Raw genomic sequence first — 13,296 nt, 5'->3', positions numbered from 1 at the left:
AATTTGGGATGTGTACTCAAGGTCAAATGTAGATTTTTCAGAGAAGAATGAGGGATTTCTTTGAGGACTTTACATCGACATATGTTGTGGATGTTGGAGCTTCATCGACCTATTACTTTTTGCTTGATCGGAGCGATGTGTCCATCCCGTGCCAGTGGAATGTGAACATGTTGATTCATGCATGGTTCTACTTATTTATTTTGTATGAATCGGCATGGATGACATTATATTTCATGGGTTCCCAGCCTTGGCATGTGGCCATGAAATGGTACAATTGTAATTAGTAGGACCTACACCATGGAGGTTAGGAAGGATTCGAGTCTACGCATTTTTGTTCCAAAAAGGCTGACCATTGTGAGTGCCAGGTGGTAAGTCCTAGTAATCATGAATGTCAATAGTCATATATGTGTGGCACTTACCAAGAACCATGATGGTCAGTTATAACTCCTTTTGGGATCTTCTTAGTAAAACGGTATCATGATATGTAATAGTGAAATTGTTGTGAGACTACTATCTGACTGTTATATCCGACAGGATTTAGATTGCATATACCTTTTGGCAACTTCTATGAGGAAGGTGTATGCACTATTCTCCATGTTCCTGAATGGAAAGGATATAGTGTTGTTGTAGTTCAAATGTTCAATGATGTTCTTTTGATGAAAAATTGTATTTTGCTCTTTGTCTTCTTTCGACTATGATCCGACTGTGTTTTTTGTCAATAGTGGGCAAAGCACAATCTTTGAGTGTTCAGGGATGATTCCACCATGAACAATGGGATTTAAAAAAGAGATTTCAAACAAGTCCTCACGTCGTGTACAATTTTGAGTTGATTGTAACGTAACCCTTGAAGTTTCCCAATACAAAGTACCATTCCCAATGCTCACCATTAAAGTAGCATGTCCAATGCTTACCCTTAAAAATCACCCCACAATTGCTTGATGCATAGATAGCCACCTAGTGCTATCTTGTCCTCCACATGCTCTCTTGCATTAGATGGTAATGGAGGTACTATGTAATGGATGATATAGTCGATTATGATAAATGCCTTATAATGGGTGAGTTATCATAATTATGTCCATGTCAAGATAATAATCACTATTGTAATCTCTCTCTCTCTCTCTCTCTCTCTCCCCCTCTAAATGGGATCTCTCTCTTTGTCTCTCTGTCTCAAATGGGAGCCCAATTCCTGAACAAAGCACTAGTGTGCATTAAAATCTCATCTTTCTCCGATAATGCAGGTGTGTGGGAGGACTTTACTTGGGCAGGGGAAGAGATTTGAAGGCAAGAGATGCATGGGAAGTGGCAAGTACTTAAGGGGGGGGAGGCGGTGCTGGTGTACCTACGCATGACACGAGACACACACACCCACACACAGGGATTTTCTTCCCATTTCGTCCTCACTCCATACCTCTGGATTAGCTTTTCATGCTCACTTCCTCTTAGAGCTTGTTCACACCAAGTTGGGGGTTTGTAAACCACTTGGAAACCCCATGTTTACACTTTGAATTCATGCATCTAGATTGCTCCGCCAATGGCTTTTGTAAACTCAATCCTTGGCACCTGTATAGTGAGAAACTTGTGGCTGCTCCACATAGATATCCATTAAGTGGACCCTTTTCCATGCGCTTGATTTCTTCTTGAAATGTAGAAGGTGCTATGGCTTAAGTCCAGCAAGGCGTTGTCACCTGTTACAAGACACCGTGTCCTGGAAATCAAGGTGGTGTTGCTACTTAAATAGTCTAGGAATGTACATCTAGTAGAGATTGTAATGATAGTCTAAGATGAAGTTAAAGATGGAGCTATAAGCATGCTAAAGTTGTGGAGAAAATGCATGAAGAGATCACATTGCTAGGTCTATATCATAAGATGGAAGATCAAATAATTGGATTTTGGCCCTAGTGCATACAACATGCTAAGAAATCAAAGACATGATTTGATAAAGTTTAAATCGTGCAACGTAATGAAAATGAAGAGGATATAACGGTCACAAAGATCCCAGGTGCTCCATTAATATTAGATAACCTAGCTATTTACAATTGGTAGTGGATAGTAGAGAGCTCATTCTAGTGGAATCAAGGAGCTTTTCCTTAGCAATTATGCCAAATTAAAGAGAAGTCGATTGCCACAAGCACCACCACTTCAAATCTCTCTCTCTCTCTCTCTCTACACATACACACACACATGCACGCATGCACACACACTATCCTTTCTTGTAAGGATTCCCCCCCTACCCTGCAGCTAGTCTCTACAATCAAAGATCTTGTTCACATTGAACTACAAACTACTAAGAAGGAAGTGATTGTGGAAGTGGACACCAAAGCATGTAAGTCAGATATTCAAGCAGAGATTAAAGAACACGAAGCTAGATGTGATAATGCACTAAAGATTAGAATAGGGGGACTCCCAGAAGATTGGTACAAAGAGGAGGACACATATAGTGAAATATTGACAAAGATCAAAGCAAACTTGCCCAACATTGAATGGGTGGATGATGATGAGCAGGATGATGACAACTCTAGGCTAGCTTCTATTTTGCACTATAAAGGTCATGCAATACTTACACTGAAGTCAAAAGATATGAGGATTAAGCTTCTTCGACGATCTTACAAGTTGAAGGGCACAAAGTATGGATAGTAGAGGAGCTTACACAAAGATCAACTTAAGATTAAGGCAACTAAATTAGCTAAAGTCAGGGCTGCCAGAAAGGATGGAAAATGGACAGTTTACCGTGAAGGCGTAACACTAATCAGAGAGTTCAAATCAAAACCAAAAGACTCTCAGTCTTAAACTGATGTATGGCTATTTACTCTTCCAGACTATCATGTAGGTATTCTAAATAATGTGGGTGGCTTTTTGCACTCCTTGGGAGCTGCCATGTGCCCTCCCTAAAGCAGATGTACTAGAGGGTTTCTTGCTGTCCCATAGACCTTTTGGTCTCTAGTGGACGTTAATAGACTCTCTCTCTCTCTCTCTCTCTCTCTCTCTCTCTCTCTCTCTCTCTCTGTGGCTCTCACTGAAAATCAAGCTTAATAGGAGTGAATAGGGAGATATGTCTCCATTCAACATGGACTGCAGTACCAGTATGCAAAGCGAGAATTCAATGGAAGAAACTCCAGTGCACAAATGAACATTAATCAGGCACAAGAAACGTTAATTAAATAAAAGAGACTCCAGTGCACAAATGAACATTAATTAAGCATGAACATTAATTTGCTCTCACTATTGTCGTTGAATGCATTAGCCACTCAAAGCCCTCATGGAAATTTTCTATTACAAAATAGGGATGAGATGCAATTGATTTGAGAGCTGACAATCATTTGTAGATTGTGAGATACGATTTTTAGAGGTTGGAGGAGTGAAATATAATGCATATCTAAAAGGAATTAAATCTAAATGTGGTTGTGGGATGGATGGCATGGTGAAGTGCTTTACAGTAAAGGTGTTATGTCATCTTTGAGCAAGCGATTTGTTGAATTGACAAACAATTTGATGCAAGGTATGGGTGTGACCTCACCAAAAATGCAGCATTCATTTGACACTCCACATAGTGTTCATGTCTTCTGCTTGCAAATCCAAATGACGTCTTAGAAGAAGACAGCCATAGACCAAAATATGTGACAGTTACTGTGGCCAAGCAGTACACCCTGCATGCTCAAGCTGAAGGAGGCAGCTAGACTATGGTAGTGGAGACAAAGGTACCAAAAAGAATATGCGCAATTCGGTGAACAAAGCCAAATGCTTTGGATGCTTTCCAAGCCAAGGTGCTTTTGGATGATGGCATGGCATATTTAGTTGATGTATTGGAGCTTATTTATATGGTATATCATAGTGCACAAGAAATAGAAGCACTCTCCATGGTGTATTGGAATTTATTTTCATTAGGGTTCTTGCTGTATTTCTCTCTCTGTTTCTCTCTCTCTTCTCAATCAGCACTCATGCTTTTGCATTTGTGGCACTTGTAGGAGGAGACTCTTGACTATGTATTCACCATGGCTAAATCATGTAATGTCAGTCTTGTAGGTACTCGATGTGTGCATCTAGAGTTTGATGAGGTGGACTTACACCATGCTCAAATCACTTTCTGCACTAATGGGCACACAAAGCACTCAATTCATTTTGATAAGTTTCACTCAGTTTCTTCTTTGTTAAAAAACCCTTGCTTAGACTCTGGGGAACTCCTTATATTTGATGTGTTTATAGTCTCGTATTGTATGCAAGCGGTACTATTAGGTGGATGGAATTCATTCTAATGATTGGTGTAAATGGATCCTTAAAGTCAATGCCCTACTATTGAGCATATCCTTTTGCAACCAATCTTGCCTTGTACTTGTGCACACTCTCATTATTCTTGACCTTGCAAACGTATTTTCATCCATGTGATTCTTTACCTTGGGTGGCTCCACCAACGCTCAAGCATAATTTTTTAGAATTCCATTATATTCTTATGCAATGGCATCTACCCACTCTTTAGAATATACTACCTTCCTACAATACATTTGTTGTGATGCATAGGAAACCACTATCCAATTGTCTTTATTGGAGTCACATGTTGCACTTGAAGTTGTGCATGGACATGAGACATCCCAAATATATACATGGTTTCTCTAGCTCAATATTGTTCCTCTTTCCATTGCACAACACATCTTATGGGATGTGTCCCCTTTGTTTATCCTTTTTGAAGCGTATCCTCATTTTTTTTGACGTGCATGAAATCACCCATTACTAGGCTTGTTATGGCAGTGTGGCCTAGCATGCCACAATTGTAGCATTTCATGTTGCTCTTTATAGATGTCCTTTTTGCAATAGAATTTCATATTTTCTAGCTTTGATTAATCTTGTTCTATTTAGGATTGAACCAAGAGCTTCCACTATGCTACCGTGCATTCCCCAAAGACTTCTTACCTTTGAACTACCTATTGCATATCTTGGCAATCGATTCACCTTCTACATAGTCATCACTTTATCCTTTTTATCAACCCTGTTTTTGTCTTAGGAGCCTGATCAATTCATTTGACTTGATACCCATGCCACTAGCAATGACTTCTAGTTTACCCCTTTTGAAGCATATCCTCCTTTTGTTGCACATGCATAAAATTGCCCATTGTTAGGCTTGCTATGGCAATGTGGGCTGGCTTGCCACAATTGTAGCATTTCTTGTCACTCTTTATAGGTGTCTTTTGCTCTGCATTAGACCTCCATATTTGCTAGCTTTGATTTATCTTATTCTATTTAGGCTTGGATCAAGAACTTCCACTATGCTACTGTGCATTCCCCTAAGGCTTCCGGCCTTTGAAATACATGTTGCATATCTTGGCATTCACTGCACCTTCTATATAGTCATGCCATTGTCCTTTTTACTAATCTTCTTGTTGTATCAATAACTTGATCAATTCATTTGTTGACTTGATACCCATGCCCCTATCAATGACTTCCACTAAGACATTCAAATGATGCGAGTAGACTCTAGAGTATCTCTTCCATGAAGGCATTCAAATGATGAAAGTAGACTCTAGAGTATGTCTTTCACAAAATTTGAGTCTTCCAAGTCAAATATATTCTTCTTTACTCTATCCTTAATCATTTTCATCTTGTTTAGATAATCCCTAGTAGCATCTACGTCTCTCCTTTTGAGATTTTCTAAGTATGTTTTGACTCTTAAGGTTAAGACGTGTGACCAATGTCTTGCCCCCATATCTAGACATCAATGTTGTCCATAAATCAAATTATTTTGTCAAGTGCATTACCTATGAAAAAATTGTATTTTAAAGCCTTTTGTGAATATAGTTTCTTTAGCATTCATTTCATCATAAGCAGCTTTTGTAGCTGGTGCAACTGTGTGCTAGTTCAAGTGGCACACAACTTTTGTCCCATAAATAAATTCTTTATTTTGCATCTCTAAACGTTGAATTCCCCCCCTTAAAGATTAGATAAATTAACATCATCTTGATGATAACACTTGTGAGGAAATACCCAAGAATGATTCCTTGCAATAGCCTTTGAACAACACATTGTGTAGTATGACAAGTGTCATTTGATTTAGATAGCATGGATTTTTGACTCTTGGTGTGCTTGAACTCAATTTCTAAAGTGTGATTTCTTTGTATAACTTTTAGAAAATTGCAAGTATCCATACATATGATGCCAAAGGAGAAACCTTATTAAGTTAAATACTATAAGAGTGGTCCTTCAATCTAAATTAGAAACCTTGTAATACATAAGATCGCTCTTTCAATGTATACTTTCATTAAAAAGTAACTTTGGAGCAATTTCTTGGTATCTTGGTTCTAATGTTGCGGCCACTCCTAAGGGTCCTTGCTATGTGTCCACTTCCTTTTGGTTGCCACCATTGATGTGCCCCCTCTTGATTCTTTTTCAATGTTGTGTAAGGCATCCATTTCTTCATTCATAGTAGTCTAACACATTATTCAAAAAATTTGGACTTGTGTAAAGTCCAATTTCGAAATTGGACTAAAGAAACGTCCAAAAATCCCAAATACACTCCTAATGCAATTTGAAAGCTAACTTTAAAAACCAAAGTTTAATTAAAATACCAACTACTTGATGAGATTATTAAAATACTCACTATTATGAATATTGTGCTAGTGATGAATAGGTTGCTAATGCAATTTTTAAGCTTGATTAACTATATATTTCTATGGTTTTTTAAGATTACTCAAATTATAATACATGGTCAAAAACTTTCCATGAACATTCTACTTTCTATAATTTCTTAAGAACATTAATAGAAGACCAATTCTCTTGCAAAGGTGGTAAACATATACACCGTCTTGGTGTAGAGATACAGCCTTAAGTATAAAGTCAAATTAATAAATAATTGATGTAACATTATAGAGCCATAAGAGCCACACATGATGAGAATTTTCCACTCAAAAACAAACTATATTAGAAATTCTAATATGATCTACTTAGCCCCACAAGGCTTGTTGCAGAGAATACAAAATAAGATTATCAACTATACTATTACAGGCCACATAGGTCGAGACCACAAAGGTCAAGATATAATGCCACACAAGTTGAGACCACACACGTCGAGATATGCCACACAGGTCGAGATATGCACACATGCCGATACCACAAAGGTTGAGATATATTACCACATATGCCGAGACCACAAAGATCAAGATATAATGCCACACAGGTCGAGACCACATAGGTCATGATGGACTGCATAAAATAATAGGCTCATCACATAGGTGAGCTATGAGTTTCTAAGATGAAGTTGTGACACATGCAACTGATGCAAGAAGATCTATCAAGAGATGGCAACACATGCCTTCTATACAGTAGCATGTCACGAGCCAGTCGATATCTTATGAAGACTAGTGGGCTTGTTGCCTTGATTACAACATCAATAAAAACAAAAAACACATCACTAGAAGATTTCATCATTAGTCTCTCTTATCTTCTTAGCAACCCACTCTTCCATCGACTCCACGTCTGTATCCTCAGTATAATTACAATGAAGAAAGAAATTTAAGCACTCAGAGATTGTTTATTGATAAATTTTTTGTAAGGCTCTAACACCAAAAATTGATATTTTTTATTTGGCATTGGTATTGTTTTTCTGTATGTTTGATAAGAGTTTGAGTATCAAGTGATAGCCTAGTGGCTCTCACTTATTTCTATTTTCTAAAATATTGTATGGGATCGAGAGGATGTGGAATGGATCATTGTAAATACCATGTGTATGAATGATAAATACCTTGGTATGGGGTGAGAGTTATTTGTGTATGGGATATTATGGGGTTTTTAGAAAATAGGAAGAGTGAGTCATATAAAGAGATGGGCTCATGTCCATGTGTTCCAATAATATAAGAGAGGCCACATGCCAAGCATGTGGAAGGCATGTGGAGGAGTGTGGAGTCAAGAGGAATCCTTCTAGAATTCCTATGTTGAATAAGGAGGATGTGGACATATGGAAAAGAGAGGGTCCCTATGGGCTCCATGTGGGGAAACTCTTGACTTTCTCAATATTTTAAGAGTCTTGAGCATCGTTTGATGGGACACATGGCAAGAGTAGCCAAAAAGGACATGGATGGTGACATACGGGCTTATGTGATTGATGGGGAAAGGAATCTATAGGTAGCAATTGTAAATAGGTGAAGGAGGGTGATAAAATCTCTATAAAAGGAGCCCTCCTCTCCCTTGTTCAATATCTCTTCCACCATTAGGCCTCATGTTGCTGTAGCTTTAGTCTCCTCAAGCCTCTTCCATGAGCCTTCTCTCCCTCTTGTAGATATTCTCTTATGTAGACTCTTGAGTCCATCTCTCTCTAGTTTATTCTCTCTCTATGAGTAGTCTTGGAGCTTCCACTCCCTCTTTAACGTATGAAACCTCTTCTTCTCCCTTGTGTTTGTAGTATTTTGAGTTGCATTGGAGTGGAGTCTGACTCTATTGACAATGAAGATCACTTCGTATTCCCTCTCTTGAGTCTCTCTTCCCTTTTTTTTTCTTTCAAAGCCTTAAAAGTTCTTTCTATTCGGCCGCTCATTGCACACACATGGTCCATCCATTTCTCAAGCCACCAAGGGAGTTACTTACCCTCTTCTAGGAGAAATCTATGAGTGGTGGATCGTTGATGAAGGTAGAGTCTTGAGGGACCATCCTGCTCAGGCGAAATTAGCATGGGTGGAGGGCAGTTTTTATGACAGTTTGACCCCCCATTAGTGTTTTGCTCATAACTTTCCGCTCGATAGTCCGATTTTGATGAACTTATATTAGCGCGAAGATCTCTTCAAGGCGCATGTCTTTATGTGATTAGATCTTGAATCAAATACTACAGCAAAAAGTTATGAGTCTCTATGTCTGACAGTTTGTTTTCATAATAGTTTTTACCCCTGCTTAGTAAAGTGCCCATAACTTTCTGGCGACTTCTTTGTTTCTTACGAAAATTATATTACTCGAAGCTCTCTTCAAGGCTCATGTCTCTATGTGATTAGATCTTGAATCAAATACTACAGCAAAAAGTTATGAGTCTCTGTGTCTGACAGTCTATTTTCATGATAGTTTTTACCCCTGTCTAATAAACTGCCCATAACTTTTTGGCCGCTTCTTTGTTTCTTACGAAACATATATCACCGCAAATTCATCTCAAGCCACATCTCTATATGTGTTTGAATCTTTGATATCATGTCGTTACTGAAAGTTATAGGCCTCTGTGTCTAATGACAGTTTGCAGACTGTTTTGAGCTAATTGTAAAGGTATCTATGAAGGGGGTGCAATGTTTCCTCACCTACGCATCCGACCCAATCAGCCCCTTCAAACTCCTCGATATATATTACTTCATGTCATGTTGAGCTGCAAGATATTCTTTCAACAATGTATCGCTCTTCTCTTTGGTGCAAACCGGCTTGCTGAGATTATGGCCTCTGCTGACCCTTTCCTTCTCCCTATGCTTGAGTACAACATTACTTGGGATGTTACCATCTTCATTCTCATCTAAGGGAGGAAATTATGGTGTGGTATCTTGGCATAAAAGCTTCTTTTTAATGACCCTTTCTCAGTGATAAATATCTTTGTCATTTAGTTCAAAAGTAGTAGGAAGTGAAGAGGTGCATGAAGTTTATTACCCCCAACTTCATGTCACAGAGGCCCTTATTGTTTCTTTAGCATCCACATCAAATTGCCCATAATGAGTGCTACGATAACGAAGGTTACTTAAGAAGTTTACCAGATCTTTTCATGCTTTTGTCATATTCTGTAAAAGTGTTTCACTCTCTGCTATCTTCAAAGTTTCCTCCCTCTCTACTTGCCTCTATGAATTAAATTCATCTCTCTCCATCTGTGTCAATGGAGAGCCTTCTTGAATTCTGGCATCTCTCCTTGCTGATTGATCAACAATCCATTTTTTTAAGACTATTAATTTCTGACTCCACATCTCCTTTGATATGGTATACATCCATGGGTGGGGAGATGGAAGCAGAAAGTGTTTACAAGGACTAGGATGGAGGAATACTTCACTACCTCAATGTGGATGGTGAGGAAAGGAGAGAATATATAGAGAGAGGATAAGAGAATGGGTGAATGCTCAAGTGTGTTCGCACAAAAAGGAGATGAGGATGGGTGAGTGTAAAGTGAAAGGTTCAGAATAAAGTCAGTGGAGCATTGGGAATCGATACTTGGAAGTGAATGCTCTACTTTTAGTGAATGGAGCATTGGGAATGCTCTACTTTCATTGAGTGAAGCATTGGGAATCGATACTTGGAAGTGAATGCTCTACTTTTAGTGAGTGGAGCATTGGGAATCAATACTTGGAAGTGAAAGGTTACAAATATATTTTGCTACCACAAATGACTAACTGTACACTAGATTTAGTTGAAAAAATAGAATATATACAAACCCTTTTCGATCAAAGAAAAGTCCCTTTCTATAAGATCCTGACTAATACAAAATACATTATTTTATTCCAAAATTTCTTTTACACTGAATATTGAAAGCTCTTGCTCTTGAGTACCAAGCACAGGCCCTTGACTACCAAGGTCCTGACTAATAGGCTGCTCTAGGTGCTCTGGAGGATTAGGATCCTCACCAATCTACTCTGGAGGATTAGGATCCTCGCTAATCTTTAAGATTTTAGGCTCAGGCTCTTTGCTTAGTATCCCACCTGCTCCAATTTCTTGACCTTGAGGGTTAGGACCCTCACCAGTCTTCCCACTTTTAGTTTAAGTCTCTTTGCTTAATATCCCAACTGCTCCACTTCCCTGGCCTTCATCTAAGACTTTGGATGGCTTATGGGGTTTTAATTTCTCTACACTTTCCACTTATGTAGCCTTCTCTTTGCCTGCGATACGATGGTGGACTACTTTTTTGCCTCTGGCCCTCTCATATGATGAGTGGAACCACATTTTCTCTGTCTAATACTAAATCACTCTTCCTCTTTGTGTGTTGTTTAAGCATGTGGTCCCCACTAGATGAAGAGCTATCCACATCCTCATTACTTACACTAGAGTCATCAGCCTCTGAGTCACTACCTTCTTTATCTCCTCCCTCTTCTTTGGAACTTTCATCTTCAAAGATCGTAGTACAATTGTAAAGTGCATCAAAATACTGTATTTGATGGGGGGCATCAATGATATTTACATTAATACCTTGGCACATCAGTTTTTTAGCTACAAACCCATTCAATATAATGCTACCATCCATCCATCATTCAATAGGTGGGATACCATCTCATCTATCAATTTAGGGTGCTTTGGCTTTCGATAGTCCACCGTTGCTGCATCTAGTTTAGACTTTTATTCCTCTTTGTCATATATCTCCATAGGGTTTACAGGAAGTTGAGTTAAAGGGCCACCACCCCTATTCAAGAAAAAAATCAAGTATGGATTTAAGACTTGCATACCAGTGCCTTTTAGCATGATCAAGTCATAGTGCAACACTACACCATGAAATATTTTTGTAAGTGGATATCCAATTGATGTCAAGTTGGTAAAGAGGGGATCCCTTTGTGCTTCTAACATGAACAGCACCAACATTGATCTTTTCTTGTCTTTCAAAGAGCCTTGTATGATAAACTTTACAAGGTCAACTATCCCCACCACTCCAAAGTCTTGCAACTCATCCAGGATAAACACACATGGCTTCTCCCAAGCATCACCGCTCATTGCCATGAAGCACTCTGTATCAATGCCATTAATGCATATAGATTTTGTATCCTCCTTTGATAAGAGTATGTCATAAGAGAAACTGAAGACTGAACCAGCTACTATTAACTAGAAAAGAAATCAAGGCATGAGGCTAGACGCTAGGCATGGCGATGCTCGAGGGCCATGGGGGAGAGGGAACGTGAGGGGAGAAGTGTTAACATGGGTGGGGAAAAGGGATTAATGGGGTGGGAATGAAGAGGGAGACCATGGCACAAAGAGGAAGGGAGAGGGGGAAGAGGAGCATGTACATGATGGGAGGTGGAATATAGGGATGGAGACATCAAGGTAAGAGAAGAGAGTCATGCTTTATTTGAAAGGAAGGGTGGGGGAAATCAAGGTACTAGCATGGTGGCTTTACAAGAATGAGTGTGTCACATCAAGGAATAGCCCCCTCCTTTTATGGCCAAGAGAGGGGGTCTCTCCCAATAAATGCATCCTCCCACATGCATGGTATGTGTGGAGGAATCTCCCATGTGGGCTAGGTGGGTACGCACTCTCAATTGTGTGTGACAACTCTTTGCCTCATTTTTTCACATAAATCAAACCCCATATCCCAAGTCTAAGATACTCCCTTGGTCTCTTCTCAAATTTATAATGCATTCAAACATCTAGGAGGACAAGTGGAGGGTTGGCACAAGGAATCTTGCCACCTCATCCTACTTTCCCCATTATTTAACTTGCATTCTTGGACTATCTACACCCCCCCCACATGGGCCTATCCTACATGGAGGGAATAATCCAATATAATATCCATCTCCACCTCTTTTATATTACTTCTCCCATGGTCCTTGGGCCATGTCTCACTAAATGCAGGCATGGGACTGCCTAGGTGGAGGGATGGCACATGGAGGAACCATGCCACCTTAACATTTTATAATATTTCTACCATGGATTATGTACAACACACCTATGGGTCCTCTTATGTGGAAGGGTGGCACATGGTCATGCCCTGACACCTCAACCCTAGGCCCTATGCACACCATATTTTATTATACTATTGCCACACATACAAGCACACACACATATTTATGCCTTTTACCTTGGTCAAATTTATCCATAACAATTCCCTCCCCCAGGCAGGGAATGCACAGCATTTCCATGCCTGGGACCATCACGCACAAAGAAGGGCTTGAGATAATGCTTGCTGATCACCTTCTTGCCATATGGCTCATGCAGCTCCTAAACTTGTATAGACCCATTGCTATGTTCCTTGATGACTGTATGGGCCGGTCCATAGTGGGAGGAACTTTTTATCCATTTGGTGGTCCAATCTATTATCAAAGCATAGCACAACATCCCCCTCAGCAAAGTGTCTTTCCCATCCCTTGCGAATCTTAGCATCCAAGCGGGCCTTTTGTCGATTCTTTTGGATCTCTGTTTGATGTAGTGCAAGGCATCGGGTTTCATGTAACTTCTCAAGTTGTACCAACCTGGCCTCTACATGTTCATCTTTTGTCATCCTCTATTCTTGTGCCAACGGAATCTCTATCTCTAGTGGTAAAACTGCCTCAGTACCATACACCAACTCAAAAGAAGTGTGACTTGTAGATGTTTTATGGGTGATGTTGTAAGCCCACACGGCTTCAGTGACCTTCTGATCCCACCGGTTCCTGTACCCTGTGGCCAATT

The sequence above is a fragment of the Dipteris shenzhenensis genome, chromosome 6, assembly GCF_047967505.1.
Source record: "Dipteris shenzhenensis isolate YYH24624 ecotype China chromosome 6, Dip_SZ_1.0, whole genome shotgun sequence".
Lineage (NCBI taxonomy): Eukaryota > Viridiplantae > Streptophyta > Polypodiopsida > Gleicheniales > Dipteridaceae > Dipteris > Dipteris shenzhenensis.
Note: the sequence above shows the minus strand (reverse complement) of the source record.